Source organism: Osmerus eperlanus, chromosome 4 (genome assembly GCF_963692335.1).
Source record: "Osmerus eperlanus chromosome 4, fOsmEpe2.1, whole genome shotgun sequence".
NCBI classification, from domain to species: Eukaryota; Metazoa; Chordata; class Actinopteri; order Osmeriformes; family Osmeridae; genus Osmerus; species Osmerus eperlanus.
This window is the reverse complement of record NC_085021.1, coordinates 9,675,486-9,690,794: the sequence shown is the minus strand read 5'-3', so window position 1 is coordinate 9,690,794 and position 15,309 is coordinate 9,675,486.

The following is a 15,309-nucleotide window of genomic DNA, read 5'->3' as shown; positions in this document are numbered from 1 at the left end:
CCAAAGACAATGATGGTGCACTTCTACTCAGCCATCATTGAGTCCATCCTCACCTCCTCCATCAATCACCGTCTGGTACGCTGCTGCCACTGCCAAGGAAAAGAGCAGACTGCAGCGTATCATCCGCACTGCTGAGAAGGTGATTGGCTGCAATCTGCCTACCCTCGAGGACCTGCACACCTCGAGGACCCTGAGGCGAGCGAGGAAGATTGTGGCCGACTCCTCCCACCCTGGACACTCCCTGTTTCAGTCACTCCCCTCCGGCAGAAGGCTGCGGTCCATCAGGACCAATACCTCACGCCACAAAAACAGTTTCTTCCCTTCCGCTGTTGGCCTCTTCAACAAGGCCAAGGGACCACACTGACTCTAATGACTTCCTGCTTAAAACACACTGCTTTTTGCACTGCATTACAAAATTGCATCTTGTACATTTGTATTTTTTGTAATATTTGTATTTTTGTATTTTTATATTGTAAATTACGGCAACTTATATTTTATTTTATTGTATATTTTATTTAATTCTAATTCCACTTAGTACTGCTAGTTTATGTACCCTTAGTATAGATAGTCCAAATATTTAAATTTAGGTCCCTATATGTTTATTGTATGCACCTTCCTGCCAAAGCAAATTCCTTGTCTGTGCAAACTTTCATGGCGAATAAATCCCATTCTGATTCTGATTCGGACAGAACGCACATAACCCTCAAGAAAACAACACTGCAAGTATAACTATATTAGCTCATGTTGGCCATCATCAGGACTGGACTACATTACACCATGCCATTCCATAATTTCCAAACTGCACCAAGCCATTCCATCTAATGCTAATACATGCCCCTCTATCTAAAATGCACTGAGGTGATAGCAATACTTATTATAGTAACAATGCTTACTGACCAATTTTGTCTAATGGACAGCTGAAGTATAAGAATCTCTTTGAAAACTCTGCCTCCCATTATTTTTATGATTAGGGCCACAGTTATCTGCAGTTTCCATGGTAATGAACATACATTTTGGTATGCTTTGTGACAAGGAGAGCAAATTTATTGTTATTTATAGAGTCACTGTTGATACATGTGTTGGGGATGTTCTGTGAAAGTGTACTGCAGTTTAGAGAAAATGAATTGTTATTTGTATGTATTATTTTGGTCACACACATGCACAAAGGCAACATACAATATGCATCCAAAACACACACACACACACACACACACACACACACACACACACACACACGCAGACACACGCAAACACACACACACACACACACACACACACACACACACACAAACATTCCATCCTGCTAATCCTCCTGAATAACATAAGGAGCTCTGTTGCCCTTAACCACCAAAACACCCACCGATAGACACGCACACATACCTATCTTTATGTGATTATAGATAATCATCCAATATTTCCTTTATTTGTTTTGATCGTGGTGGTGTTGGTTTTTCTATGGGTGTTTTTTTTAGGGGTGATCTAAGTGAACAGTGATTTAAGAGGAAATCAGATGTGTTGCGGAAGTGAAACCAGACCAGGGTACATCCAGCTCTCATTGTCCCTTCTTTCTGTTGACTGAAATACATCTGGTCTCCAGCATATCTAAAGTAAACATCATCCACACTCATTTGAAATACACATTGTCTTCCTCTCTTTGCCTGTGGATTCTGTGTCGTCAGATCGATGCAGATGACTGAATGGAAATAATGAGAGGTTGTTGGAAGTGATAGGAGATAGAAATCCCCTCTAGACAGTTGAGTCATTTCCCAGAGGAAGTATACTCCAGAGACAGAGGAAATGTCCTTATTTCACCCATCCCAGGAGACGAGCACCGGTGCAATCTGAGGACACAATGACACCTGGTGGTCATGCAGGGTTTGTGCCATATACCTTAGTTTTGGAAGAGATGTTTTTAAATGAATTCTTTCTTTATTCGAAACACACAAAACTTGCACTTGCACAGATATCTAGGGTTCAGCTTTAGAGGATTAGACTTCAGCCTTACTATTACCCTTTGTGGATCAAGATTCTGTGCAAATGACTTCAACCCAGGACCAACACGTCACCTATATGTGATTTCCAAACGTTGCAAAATGCTGTGTGACTCTGTAATTATTTCTCACTGACTGACAAGCAACTCACAGGCTGAGAAACTGGAAGAAGGGAGATATTTTTCCAATGAGATCCTTAAAAGTCGTCGCATTTTCAATTTAATGGTGCGTCACTCCCTCTGAAACTTTGACTACTGCTGTTTTTATCAGAGGTGTCATCCATCACCCACCCACAGACCCATAGATGCACACAGACGTATTGATGGGGGTCAGGTGGCTGAGCGGTTAGAGAATCGGGTTAGTAATCAGAAGGTCGCTGGTTCGAATTCCGGCCGTGTCAAATGACGTTGTGTCCTTGGGCAAGACACTTCACCCTACTTGCCTCGGGGGGAATGTCCCTGTACTTACTGTAAGTCGCTCTGGATAAGAGCGTCTGCTAAATGACTAAATGTAAATGATGCAGACACACATATACACATATACAGCTGCCGTCTGTAATGTATATTAGCGTTTCATTAAAGGGCATGGTTCTGCCCCCTCAGAGTGGTAAGAATAACCAGCCTCAACCGACATCGATCCTGCTACCATCTGGTGTGTGGGAAGACAGGCCTTGGTCACCAATACTTTGCTGTAGGACAACAAATTATATCTATGTTGACAAGTGAAACGTGTCACTGCCAGAATGAGGGAAAACCAACAATCAAACCCTAATGTGATTAGTGATATGTTCTGATCAAGTTTTAATGATCCACCAATGTAATTAAACCACTGCTAATTAATTTACTTGGAGTGTGTGTGTCCTGATGAACCGCAATTTTAGAATTTCTTTATTTTCCTTCAGGTAAAAGACAGCTACGGTAGTCAGGCTCAAGGGTGTACTTCAGTGTTTTCACCACTAGGAGACTCAAATCCTATCGAATACATTCATGTGAATCGCATCGCCCAATTAAGTAAATATACTTTTTTGATGACTTGGAGACCTGGAAAGGACTATCTGGAAGCCTCATCAACAGCTGTCAGAGTTCATTAAATAGTGCAGAAAGGTAATTCAGGTAATAACTTGCCTAGCTTCCTCCCACGTCCTTTGTGACAATGTCAAAGAGAAGACTTAGTGGAAGAAAAGGTTGCAAGCCTATTAGAATGACTGAAACACATCCTGTACGCAAGTACAGATCTGGTAAAAATCACTACCTAAAACCTAGGCCAGCTCTAAAGTTATTCAGTATACATAGACTGCAATTAAACAGTTAAATTGGCTACAGTAGTTCCTTTCTTTGTGATAAAAAAAAAATATATTTGTAAAAACATTACAGAATTCATTAAAGAAGAGTAAGGGAAATATCAAGAAAGCAACCTTGGTAGTCAGGAGTTAAGGCACAAAAGAATGAGATTGTCTACTTCAGTATATCTTTTCTACAGCTCTTCATATGACTTTTATGGAACTCAAGAGCCATCAAGAAAGGGAGGTAGCTTCACCAGACAGCCCTGTGCTCAGCCCTGCAGTCTGTTTATAGTGAAGCTGTCTGCAGCCCATGGGAGCAACTGTCTGTGCCACAGGACCATGCAAAATGGTCGCCCCATTATAGAGTGAGTGATCGTGGCTGATTATGATTAACCGTGCACAGGTGGTGTCGGAGAGGGGGGGAGGGGGAGGCAGAGAGAAGGGGGGAACATGGAGAAAGAGCACCAGGTGGGATGGGAGGGGTGGGGAAGAGACGGATGAGTGGAGAGGCTGTCAGAGACGGATCGTTTTAGAGCTGGGTACCATCTCATAATGTAAACAGTCGTCTGAGTGTTTTGAAGAAATTGCAATTATTTTCAAATATTCCTCATTCCGACTAAGTATTGTAGCTGCCAAGCATCTGTAAGGAATGCAGCGTAAATGATCACTCTGAAGGGGAGTTTGTTGTCATTGTTTGGCAATGGAATGTAGGAACTCTGCTTTCAGAGGGATTTCAATAATTCCAGAAACAGTGTTGAGCAAGCTCTGGCTGCAGAGTACATTAGCCGGGTGTCTCTGAGCAGGGCTAGCACACCAGACCCGTGTCTGTCTCTTATGTGTCTGGGGGAGCACCATGATCAGGAGTACCCAATCACAGACAAGCGCGTGTTGCATGTCCCCTGGCCAATGGCTGTGGAGAAAGGTTGCTCTGTGCTTCAGTTGCTATTTATTGATATTGTGACACCTTTTCAAGATGGGAACGCTGTAATATAGAAGAGAGTCGTGCGCAAGGGAGTATTTTAAGTGTTAGTGTTATTCAGTCTGCTGCCATGACGATAGATAAGTTGACCATAACTTCTTTCTACTTCACCTATGACTACGACTTTCAGAGAACAAAGAGAACTATCAAATATTTTCAGATACATTTCCTTTGGTATAGGGGGCACTGTTGGCTTGCACGGTCAGCATGTTCTCCCTCATTATGGCCCGCGCATCACTTCTGTGCACTACAAACACATGGACCAGTCTGTGCAGCTTCCAGTCAGTCACACGCTGGGCCTCGGGTCAGAAATGTTGATCTCTAACGGGACTTGGAATGCCATGGAAGGAGAGAGTGCCGGCTCACCTCCCCTGTGTCCTCACCAGGTGATCCATCTTCTGACCTTCCTGAGTTCCACCGGGAGGGAGATTGATGGGGATTAGATGTTGTATGAGCAGTTGAAGACTCTTATTCAGGAGTTGATTGTCCCCCAGTCCCGGCTACAGACCCTCCACCTGCAGTCTAACTAGCCTGCCCAAAGCATTTGGAATGACATTGTGGAAATGGCATGGGAGCCTGCCCTTCCAGATGTTGGTGCAACCAGAGACCACACCTGGGAGAGAGAGGAGGGTCAGGACCAGAGACCATACCTGGGAGGTACAGGAGGGTCAGGACCAGAGACCATACCTGGGAGGTAGAGGAGCGTCAGGACCAGAGACCATACCTGGGAGGTAGAGGAGGGGTCAGGACCAGAGACCATACCTGGGAGGTAGAGGAGGGTCAGGACCAGAGACCATCCCTGGGAGAGAGAGGAGGGTCAGAACCAGAGACCATACCTGGGAGGTAGAGGAGGGTCAGGACCAGAGACCATACCTGGGAGGTAGAGGAGGGGTCAGGACCAGAAACCATACCTGGGAGATAGAGGAGGGTCAGAACCAGAGACCATACTTGGGAGGTAGAGGAGGGTCAGGACCAGAGACCATACCTGGGAGGTAGAGGAGGGTCAGGACCAGAGACCATACCTGGGAGGTAGAGGAGGGTCAGGACCAGAGACCATACCTGGGAGGTAGAGGAGGGTCAGGACCAGAGACCATACCTGGGAGGTAGAGGAGGGTCAGGACCAGAGACCATACCTGGGAGGTAGAGGAGGGGTCAGGGCCGGGGCGAGGAGGAGCTTGATGACGTGTTTGAGGATGTGCAAGCTATGGAGCTGGAGGAGAACTGCTCCACTGCACACTCATCGAGTTTCCGCCAAACATGAAATTGCCTCCATGTCTTCCATGGAACCTTCACCACAAGAACCCTTAATGCTGTTATGATTTGTTTGTATACTTAATCATTTATTAGGGGAAGTAGGGGGAGGAAGAAATGACTGAAGGGTGCTTTGTTCTAGTCAGGGTAATTACCACACCTGAGGATTTCTGTCAGAATTTGTTGTTGTTGTCGTCATGCAGTCAGTATGGATGAACATTGCTATGGGGCATTTCACTGACTATTTATAGGCAACTATGGGTGTTAAAAGGGTGAGACAAGACTCTTGCTCACATGTGCCAAATTTTGAGTTGATTGTGATTCATAAAGGGAAACCTGCATGGGATGTGCCTGCGCACAGTTATAAATCAGAAGATTTCTGTGCTTAAGCAGTTTCTGTGTTTTGACAGAACGGCACATTTTGTTGTGAATCCTCCACACAGTTTTATAAATAAGGCCCCAGAACTGGGAAGATGACTCAGATGAAAGGAGATGTCATGCAGAAGCACGCTTATGAGGATGTATGACCTTGACTAGACACCACCCAGAAGGGTATTGCCATGCTTATCTGGAACAAAGGAACAGACAAACTGCTTTACAAACTTACGTGTCTGAAGTGACATGGCACTCTGAGGAGATGAATGCGAGGGGAGAAGTGTGGGGTTCCTACCCTGTGACAGGGATGTCACATCACTGTGGTTGGGATGTACATAAGTCTTGTGTTCTAGATTACCATGGCGAAACCCTCTGAATTTCCACTGTGGTTGCATGCTCGTCAGAGTGGACTATCTCCCAGCATTGAAACCAGCCTCGACCAGAAACTCTCCGATTAAGAGGTACAGAGGACCACTCGACAGACCCACACAGCTCTTTTCTTTGACCTGCATGGCTCTAAAAACCCAGGTCTCATAAACGCTTTGAGAGCTGAGTGGTTGAAAACAATCGCCCGACAAAACATGGCATTTCACTGCCTTAGACCTCACAGAGACCTGGCTTTGAAAATGACAGGGAAACTTTGGGGATTTTCTGCTATCTCACAAGGAACACACATCCCGCTGTGCTGCTCAAATATCCAACGTTTAAAGGCATGTGCAGTTCTGCATTTTTATGTTTGTGTGGGGAAAATAACGGTAATCCAGCTTATGCACAGTCAAGCATAGTGTTGGTGTGCGCGTGGGTGGGCACTGGGGTGGGAGGAGGCTGGGGCAAGGAGGGGGGGGGAGGGAATTGGTGTCAAGGGGGGCAGAAAGCAGAACACAAAACAAGATATATTTTGGCACCTTTCCCTTGCTCTTCTTGTTTTTTTGTTTGTGTCTCCATCTCTCTTTCTCTTTGCTCCTCTCTTTGCTCCTCTCTCTCTCTCTCTCTCTCTCTCTCTCTTTCTCTCTCTCTCTCTCTCTCTCTCTCTCTCTCTCTCTCTCTCTCTCTCTCTCTCTCGCTTAGCTGTGTGCACATAAAAATGCATTTATGGTAAACTTTCCTTTCTCAGCCTGCATCTGAAGCCTTCTATTGCCTGATGTCATCCTGATAAGTACAAAAGCTGCTTGTAAGATTTAGAAAATAAGAGAATGAAAGGATGAGAGAGAGAAGTAAAAGATGCATGAGGAAATGAGAGCACCAAGAGGGGGAGAGAGAGAAAGAGATGGAGGGAGAAAAACAGGAAAAAGTAAGAAGGAGGGATGTGTGGTGATATGCAAACAGAAAGAGGAAGAGAGAAAGATGGATTAGGAAAGAGAGAAAAGAAGTTGGATTAAGAAAGAGGGAGGCACTTCTTGTTCTTGGACCAGTAGCATGGAACAACATAATCCCAGATTTTGATGGCCATTGTTTTTTTGTCTTCCTGAAAAGCCTGTTGGATTATGAGCAGCTGTGGAAATATTGCACCCTTATCTCATTGTGTTCAGCAGATTATAAGCACCACCCATTGGCCTGCTGCTCCTCTCAGAGCACAAGGGAGAGAGAGAGGGACAGAGAAAATGTGTCAGTTTGTGTGTGTGTCTGTGTGTGTATTACAGTATATGACCTTGAGAGATGCATTGACACACGCTGGCACCTATGATAAGAGACCGTTCTGAGACACATGCTGCTAGGAGATTGTAGTATCTGGAACATGGTGTCTGTGTTCTCCATGCGATGCTCCTCGATCCCTCTACCACGCAAGAGGGGAGACCCTGTGCCACGGCAAGACTCCCCCAGGTCCCTGCGTGTGTGTTTGTCCCAGTGTCTATACCAGATAATGGAACACTTGGAGACAGAGGAGGAAGAGCTACAAACAGGCATGCCTGTGGCTGGCATCCCTGACATGCCCGGGCCTTTTCCCATTCAACATACAGTAAACCCCCTCCTCCACCCCAATCCCCCCTGGTGTGAGCCGCTGTCGGGGGCGCGATGGAGGCATGGGCAGCTCCCCCTCTCCAAGCATCTCCCAGCTGTCTCCTCCCTGCCAGGCCACCGTGTCCCTGGAAGCCAGCCTGGAGAGGAGCGGAGCGTGGAGGGCAGAGGCACCAGGAGAGAACACAGGGAGGAGAGATACGGCTTGTGTAGGGAAAGAGGGTGAGAGAGAGCATGTGTGTGTGTGTGTGTGTGTGTGTGTGTGTGTGTGTGTGTGTGTGTGTGTGTGTTTGTCAGTTGTCATAGATAGGAGAGTGAGGGAGGTATGCTATTTCTATTCAACTGGACCAGCCCAAGAATGTTTGTGTAATTGTTTATTTCCAACAGCCTGGTCACAGTAAGGATGCAGATTGTTTCTGTCCTCTTCATCCTGCAGGGTTTGTAACTGTCACTCAGAGCTGAGCTGCTTTGTAGTGAGTTAGTACTCTAGGCCTTCATGAATCTCTTCTGTAATGCTTCAGACATTGGTTTACTCCAAGTCAAATAGGATATCTAACTGAAGATATTGTGTATTCATAGATTCGTTTCGCACAAACTGAATGTTAACCTCCTGCGGAGAATTCGCATGAGTGGTGTGAATAGAATCTGTCGGATGATCATGGGATGGTTTTTGAAGAGTATTTGAAGATTGCCATGCTTTAGATTGAAATGTTGCTTGCTTTTTTTGTATCTACAGTGTGCTGGAGGGATTGGCCGTGATGTTGCCACGACTACATCCAAAGCTGTTTACAGGATGAAGAGAAGCTGCTTCTGAATTCCCAGAATCCTTCCTGGCGGGTCGGACCAGTGTGTAGGAGAGACGTGAGGATGATCTGTGTGTGTCTGTGCCTGTGTGTGCGTGTGTGTGTGTGTGTGCAGCCATGATCAATGACACTATATATCCGAGGTAGAGACAAAAGAGGATTTTCTACAAACTTCTGAATCAAGTCCTTAAGTCTTCCAGAGACAAAGGCCGGAAAAATGATGACTCAACACTTTGTCAACAAGGTCTGTAGAAAGACACAAAACCTGTTTGAATATGAAGGATTGTCTCTAACTAAGAGTCTGACTATCCTTAATGGGAACACATTAGTCTAACACGCAGTAAATCAAAGTCTAAAATGGCCCTTTGGAATTCAACAACTCTCTCAATCTCTCCAGCAGCTCAAGCCTGCACCCACCGTTTTCTCTGACAGTCTGCGTGTCCTGATCTGAGAGAGCACCTCACTTTCACGTTCCTGTCAATTATCCCCAGTGTTTCATTTCTGGCGACTTAATTGCCATTTAAGTAGAAATTGTCATGTAAAAAAAGACTACAAGTGAGAAGTAGCATCTGAGGAACTTTTTAATGGAGTTTTAATGGTGGCAGCGTCTGCTAGCCGTGGTGTAAAGCAGATAATGAGAGGCAGGCCAATCGTGGGCAGGTCTCATTTGGATTTCATGCAGCTCTACAAGAGCACCAATTAGCAACGAGGCTATAGACTTGGCTTTCATACTGAGACTGTCCAGTGGGGTATATTGTGTGTGTTAGAAAAAAGGGACAAAGTATATGCAAATGGTGTGTGTGTGTGTTCTGGGAGAGAGAAAGTGCAAGAACGTATGGATGTGTTCCGTATGTGTCTGTGCGCATGTGTGCTTGCTTGCTTGGCATGTAAAGTCGAGCTTCAATCCAGTGTATATCACAGAGATAATACTTTGCTGAGTGCAACTGAATGATAACTGCTTTAAGTGCAAATTTGATGAGCTATCATGACTCATTCTACATGATGATAATCTACAAAGACATATACGCTGCACTTTTCATCCCTAGATGGAAACTCCTTCTTAAAAGTGATCCAAAAGGCAAAAGGGTAGAATTCACTAGTAAACACCAGCAGATTGAGCGAAAACAATGTCTATGAATTTGAATGACGCAGAGTGATACGGGATGTGGTTGAAGGTGCATGACTCACACAGGAGAACCGCGCTCGAGAAAGAAGACGTGCAGAGGAGAGAGGGTTACGACGAATGATGGAGAGATGAAGGAGGAAGAGAGGAGCGTTGAGTAGTCATAGTGATATCGGGGGCCAAAGGAGTCGTCCTCCAAGCGGGGAGTAAAACCAAAGTAACAACGGTGACAGCTACAACCTCCCAGCTGCTGCCTTTCATATGCTAATGCTGATATTACAGGCTGCCAACGCTACTCACAGGGCACTTACACAACATCAGCCTCTCTCTCTCTCTGTGTGTGTGTGGGGGTGGGTGTGTGTGTGTGTGAAAACATATATTCCGCAAAGTCAAAACAATCCCATTTCTGTACTCTTTTGCATGAGTCACAACACTGAGCAGTACAGGCGCGCACACACACACACACACACACATGCACACGGATACATACAGTCGTACAGAAATACACACACATACACGCACGCTTACACACGCTCTCTTTCCCTCAGACTGTGTGGAACTTCAACCAAGTCCTGGCTAATCACAGAAGAACATCAGTAATAATTCATAGCAATTATTTCCTTCAGCTCATTTGTCTGCATATCCTTTGGTTTGTGGAGCTAATTTGCCATTCAGCACAGAAAATGAAGGACGCGGTAATGTGGGTGGGTGGGTGTGTGTGTGTGTTTGTGTGGCTCTGTGTTTACAGTAAGCACTGAATTACAAATTACCGGGGCAGTGTGTGGTATAGAAAGTGTGTGTGTGTGTGTGAATGTGTATCTGCATACATATTGATGTATGAGAGAGAGAGAAACCAGTGTGTGTGTGCACATGTCTGTTTGTGTGACAGTTTGCATGCTGTGATCATGAGGCGGTTGTGTGAATGTGATATCCTCTGAGGGTATTGAGGAGCACACTGATTGGCAGCGTCCTCAGAAGTAGTTCTCTGTGCCAGTGCGAGTCCACAGAGTGATGTGTAAATGCCACCGATCCCACAAGAAATAGTCCGATCCATTTAAGGCTGTCCAATAAGCCTGGGATAGTGTTTTATATATGTGTGTGTTTGTGCGTGTGTGTGTTATCTCTGGATACACATGCTGGGTTAATGTGCAATGCCAGAGAATATAGCACAAATTTTATCCCAAAAGGTTGAAACGAACCCTTTTCCCCTGCATGTTAAGCATCACACAGCGAGACAAAGCGCCATAGAAAGATGATGGAGTAAACGAAAAGTTGAAGGATAGACAGGAGAATGTCAGTGAATTAAAAATAGAAAAGAGGGAAACCATGGCGAATTGAAGAGGGCGAAGAAAGAAGTCAAGACGAGCAAAGAGAAGACGAGAGATAAGTTATCTTGACTTCTTGTCAGGTTAATAGATTAGCTCAGCGTGCCGAATGAGATATGACTGGAAAATGGGCTCTCAGGCAGGCATGCACGCACTCAGAGGATCAATGACCCTGTCACGAGTGTGTGCAGTGATAAATCCTAACCCTGATTACATCTCTCGGTCTCCCTTACTCACTCTACTGCTGCCCTGCCCAACTATCTCCCTTGTATGGGTGCGCGTGTGTGCTTTTAAGTAAAGTAAAGTGTGTGAATGCTTGATAGAGCAAGAATGAGTGTGTGTGTGTGTGTGTGCCTCCCACCAGATTGTTCCTCGCAACTAATACTCCAACAGAGAGGATGTGAAAGAAGTTTCTACCCATCTCAGCTCCCTTCTCCCCCTGACTGGTCAGGATGAGAGGAGCTGTTTCCTTAAATGAACTTCCTGCTGCGGAGTGAGTGATGGCTGGGCAAACTCATTTGTTGTGGAAAGTTCTCTGGGTATTGTAGGTCATTTAGGGTGGGCAACAAAGTGCAGAAACACACACACACACAAACATGCACACACACACAAACATGCACACACACACACACACACACACACACACACAAACATGCACACATACACACAAACATGCACATGCACACACACACACACACACACACACGTTGACCAGTTTGGGAGGACAGAGAGTCTATTGCCCTGGGCTCAAGTTGTTTAGTCTGTTGGGAAATGCCGATGGCTTGGCTGAAGTGAGTTCAATTTAATTTGAACTTGAGAAAGCGAGGGACACAACAAGGGAGAGGGCACCGATGCTGATGTTCTCAGCTCTCAGAGTTCTGTCCCCTGGGTGATGACACAGACACACACACACACACACACACACACACACACACTTATCCCTTCATATCCTTTCTCAGGGACACATCTGCCACACCACCTGCCTGACAGTGACATCCAAATATTTGGGTGTGAGTGTGCATGGAGCGTATGTGTGTGTGCGTGTGCACTGTATGTGCATATGTGTGTGTTAACCAAAAAGGACATTCGAGTCTTGACAACATCTGGGAAATGTTCTGTGTTGACAACTGCCAGCATACACACCATGTCACCCCCCCCCCGCCCCCCTGCACCTGTCACCTTGCACGGTCTACAGTGAGTGAGAGAATCACAGAGAGAGAGAAAGAGAGAGAGAGAGGGGGGGGGGGCTGTGAACAAGGCCGTGAGAGGTCATGTCATTCTAACATTGGCCTAGACTTCTCCAGAGCATCTGAGGTTAACAAAGGTGATCCTACCTTGCACCCTGGCCCTTCTTCCTCTCTCTCATTTCCTTTCTTTCTCATAAACATTACATGGCATGATTTCTTTCAACCCTTTTATCAGTCGTCAATAGCTCTTTAACACACGGCTTGGGGTGGTAGAATTAAAATGTCTTGTTTATTGCTAAAATGTACCGCTAAGTGGCGCTGCACCCTTATTTAGTGGCTCTCCCCACGTCCCCGCGAAGCTAGGCAGCAGCGCTGCAGCGGGCTGTCAGCGGTCAGACCCAGTGGCTCACGGACCACAGCGCACCTTTGACCGCCCACAGAAAACCTGCTTGTCTGCGCCTCTGCATCGGCGGTGACCAGAGGTGAGGCTCAACGAGGATTATCAGAGAAAAAGACTGTGAAAAGCATAAGGAGGTTTTAGATACATTTTTCCTCCATTCTTGACTGTTCAATAACTCACAGGGTGGAAGTTTCCCTTGGCTCTCGCTGCGTCAACTCCGGGAGATCCCGCTATTAAAGGAACTGAACTTCGAAGGACTGTTTTCGTTTCACAATTGAAATATTACCACAAACACCGGTGTTTCACGCCGGTCCCTTCTTAAGTGGACACGGAGGGTTAATGGTGGGGTTGCCTAACTTCGGAACCGAACGAGCGGGGTGGGATTCTGCCAGGTAGTCCGTTTCATGCTGTCTGTGAGGAGATGCGTGTCTCAGATAGCGGAGCGACTATGAGGAGACCATATTCACTGGAATAACACATATAGGATACCAACAGGTATGTCACGTTTTGACATTGGAACACGGTTAATTTGTATTTTGTATGTGGACCTGCATAGTCATTGTTTTACACATAAAAAAGTCAAAGCAAGGCAGAAAACGAAATGTGGCAAGAACAAAAAAAGACCCCAAAAAGCCTATAAATTGATTATCATTACAATGAAGTTGGGCTATTTTGCCCCCGACGCCTATTACGCACACGCACAGTCTAGGGCAGTCTAGACAAATGTAATATGCTGGACCTCAATAACTTGCTGTCAATGGAACAATGATTGGACTCATCCGGGAGAGAAGTAGATCAGACGGCGTTTACAATTGAATTATTAAAAAAATCTCCGACCTGTTTATAAGCAGCAGCTGCGATGGCCTTTCTACCGGCCAGATACGCACAGTAGAAAACCTTTCTAGATTCCTGTCTGTATCTGAGACGTTTTTACCTGCATTAACTGAAACACAAAAACACACACTGCTGCGGTCTGAACGGTGAGCCGGTGATGCGCAGTCATAGGGGCACACTGTGTTGGATTGAGTATGCTATTCTGGGCAGGACTGTTTGTCAGTCACCATGCAGTAACAGCTGCCACTGCATGGTGACTGATTGGTAGGCTACAATATATTTGGTGTTTTGGTGGGTCTAATGGTTTTAAGTTTTAAGGAATGGAACATGTATATGTGTGTGTGTGTACGATTGTTGATTGTTTGTGTGTGTGTTGGGTGGATGGGTGGACGGGGGGCAGTGGTTCTATGAACTGCTTAAGAACCGCCAGCCTCTACAGGTCATAAGGCAGCTACCTCAAGGTTACAGGGCAAGCTTACTTAAACCAGCTCCATGTGCCTGCCTCTTAGATCATTCATTTACATGGCTGGGAGGGAGATGTAGTATTGACAATTGTCTGCCTAGAATTCCCCTTGAGCCCATTTTCGGATTGTCGAGAGTTCAGTGGTGTTGGTGATGTCAAATGTTACAGTAATTCCCCATATTTGTAGCTGTCATACAAAAAAAAAAGATTGAAAATAATTTAATGTCATATAAAAACCAATTGCACTTTTGGTGAAACGATGAGCCATTGACTGGCTGGGGTTGCACCCTGTTCAAGGATATTAACGATCGTTTGAGACTAAAAAGCGGATTTGTGGATAACTGGAGCAGTTACTGTATGGGACTTGAACTATGAAGCGTTTCAGCAGCTTCCTTTCTCCTCTGTCTCGGTGCCCAGCCTCAGTCTGGTCCGAGAGCACACACAGGGAAGTCATGGACACGGAGAGCGGCGCGGAGCGAGGGGAGGGAGACGGAGGGAGAGGAGAGAGCAGCTGGACGCACGGCAGAAACAGACCGGGAACAAGAGCAGTGGTGTGCTGGGGTGTGGAGGGATGGAGGGAGGGAGGGATGGAGGGAGGGAGGAGAGGGATGGAGGGAGGGAGGGAGGAGAGGGCGATGAAAGAAGAGGGCGTAGATGGACAATCGGGGAGGGAAGAGAGAAAGAGGGGTGAGGGCGGAGATAGAAGAAAGGACAGGGAGGAGAGATGGAAGGAGAGGGGTGACAGAGGAGAGAGAAGGAAGGGGAGGGGTGAGGGAGGAAAGAGACGGAAACACAGGCAGAGAGGAGAGAGAGAGCTCAAGAAGAGGAGGGAGGAGAATGGTTCGGGTGGAAGATGCACACTAAAGGGACGAACAGACGGGCTGACTGGGACAGCTATATACTCATTCTCTGCCCCATCTCTACCATTCATACTGTGTGTGTGTGTGTGCGCGCGCGCGCGTGTACAAATGTGTGTGTGTGTCTCCTTATCCCTTACCCCCCAGTGCTACTGAAGTTCTGGCGGTTTCTCACCCGTCCGCACACACACACACGCACACAAACACACTCTGCACCTCTCGCTGTCTCCCTGTCACATACGCTCATTAGCCAAGATGGAGCACCGCTACCCAATGACCTCTCATCAAGTGACATGACACAGTCACACAGACACACACTAACACACACACACACACACACATCCCGCCAACAACAGGAACACCATTAACAAAGGGTGACCTCGATGCGACAGGTCAGCCACCTATTCACCTACCCCCCCCCCCCCCCCCCCGCCCCCGCAACTTTCTCCTCACTCTGCTTTCAACCCTCTCTCTCTCCATCCC